The sequence below is a fragment of the Pangasianodon hypophthalmus genome, chromosome 13 (assembly GCF_027358585.1).
Source record: "Pangasianodon hypophthalmus isolate fPanHyp1 chromosome 13, fPanHyp1.pri, whole genome shotgun sequence".
Taxonomy (NCBI): Eukaryota; Metazoa; Chordata; class Actinopteri; order Siluriformes; family Pangasiidae; genus Pangasianodon; species Pangasianodon hypophthalmus.
The window spans coordinates 13486905-13489410 of record NC_069722.1 but is presented as its reverse complement, the minus strand read 5'-3'; positions in this window follow the sequence as shown (position 1 = coordinate 13489410).

The following is a 2506-nucleotide window of genomic DNA, read 5'->3' as shown; positions in this document are numbered from 1 at the left end:
GAGCCCTGATCTGTCCATCCTCTGCCTCCTGTGTCCTTAATTCCCCTTCCCATTGACCAGGGGTATCACAGTACTATATGATATTTATTTTTTGTCAATCAAGACTCAAGATTTCTCTGTTATTTCTCTGCATTTCTGTACACAAAAATGAAATGCCAAACAGGGCAGAACAATTAAAGAATAATTTCTAGAATAGAGAAAGTCTATAAAAAGTTGCAGTGTAAAGGTTAAAAATATAGAAATATACAATAGAAATATCAAATTATATTATATCCAAATTGAATATGACTAAATAAATACAAAAAACTTTTCCATGTGGTAAAAGGGAGCAGCAGAGTAAGGGGGAAAAAAATTATAAAGGGCCAGCTGTAGAGTGTCAGATTGTACTACTGGTAGTCCAATGAGTCCAGTACTGGGGAGAGGTGGGGAGGGTTTGGGGTAGGTAAGGGAGTGGGTGTGCTTGTGAGGGGCACAGGGTGCTTATGATCTTAATCTTAATCATCTTACTGAGTTTGGCCATAAGACCAGCTCTAGGTCAGCTCTTCTTCCATTTCACAATGATGGAGCCCACTGTACTCCTGGAAACATTTTAAAGCTTCAGAAATGGTTTTGTACCCTTGCCCACGTCTATGTTTTGACACAATTTTTTAGCGGAGATCTACAGGGAGTTCCATGAACTTCATGGCCTGGTTTTTGGTCTGACATGCACTGTGTGTGTCTTTCTAAATCATGTCCAATCAAATGAATTTGCCACAGGTGGACTCCAGATGTCTAAAGACAGCTCAAGATAATCAAAGCAAACAGGATGCACCTGAACTCAATTTGAAGTGCCTTAGCCAAGGTTCTGATTACATATCTAAATAAGATTTCAGTTTTAGATTTTTAATCCCACTTATCCTCCACAGAGTTGCAGCAGAGCCTGGAGCCTATCCCAGGGAGTTTGGGGCATGAAGCAGGGCACACTTGCACGCACACTAGAAATGCCAATCAACCTACAGCACATATCTTTGGACTGGTGGAGGAAACCCCCAAAGCACAGGGAGAACATACAAATTCCATGCACACAGGGCAGAGGCAGGGCTTGATTAGGTTTTTTAATAAATTTGCAGAAATTTCTAAACTTGTTTTCACCTTATGCTCAGAGCTTTGCATAAATGAATGCCCTCAAACATCTATGAACTGAAGCAATTTTCTGAAGAAGAGTGGGCCAAAATTTATCCCAAACGATGTGAGAGACTGATAAACTCCCACAGAAAACGTTTACTTCAAGTTATTGTTGCTAAAGGGGGCTCTACATGTTACTGAACTTATATCTTAAACCTATTTCTGTACTTATTTTTTTCCACCTGGTTTCTGAATGTTGGTTTACTTTTTGGGACAAAATGACAACATCTTGAAATCTGTTTTTTTTTTTTTTTTTTTTTTTTTTTTTTTTGTCACCTGAGGTTGTTTGTTTGTTTGTTTCTAGAAGTTGGTGAGGACCACACAATTATTTGGCCCTGCTTAATAAAAATATAGAATTGCAGGAGGGTGTACTTTCTTTTTCCCATGACTGTAGATATTAATGCTTCATGTTTGCTGCTTTTTGTGATCTTCTGGCCTTAGTTATGTTAGTTACCTCATTTTGTTGCTCTTTTCACACCACAAGGAGCCACCAAGCAACTGCCTGATGCATAAAACTTTTTGTCAAGTGACAGTAGAGTGTGCTTTTTTTTTTTTTTTTTTTTTTTTTTGCATATCTATTTAAAAAAATAATGGGGCCCCTGCTGGTCCAGGGGCCTTAAGTGGCCGCTTATACCACTTATAGCAGGAAAGGTTCTGGCTTTCATCTCTGTGGAAGACTGTGTCAAATTTAGAAGCTAATAAGGGTGCAATGAGTATCTGTTTCAATAAAGCCAATGTAGTTACTAAGATTTTAAGCTGAGTTTTTTCGATTTGATTTATGCAAGATCAGCCAGATATATTCTGATGAAATAAATCAACAATGACAATGTGGCTGTCATAGCATAATTATTTCTATTAGTTTCATGCTGACTTGTCTACTGGGTGTTTAAGCATTATACACGGTATTGAAATTAACTAGGCGGAGTTTCCTAAATACATCACAAAATTAAGATCATCTTAACTGGGAGAATGAGTGCTCAATGTACGCTTGCTTTACCATTTAATGATGAATACAACCCCTGGCAAAAATTATGGAATCACCACACTTAGAGGATGTTCACCCAGCTTTTTTACTTTATAGCAAACAAACAAATCACAGATATGACACAAAAAAGGTTTTGTTCAATAGCTTAACATTCTGGTTTGTGAAATATACATAAAAAAAATTCAAGGACATTTTTTTTTATTAATGGCATGTCTTTTTCCAAATCAAGTAGAGGAAAAAATTATGGAATCACTCAATGTTGAGGAAAAAATTATGGAATCATCAACAAAAAAAACACAATTAATACTTTGTTGCTCCTCCTCTGGCTTTTATTCTTTGAGGCATAGACCTCAGTAA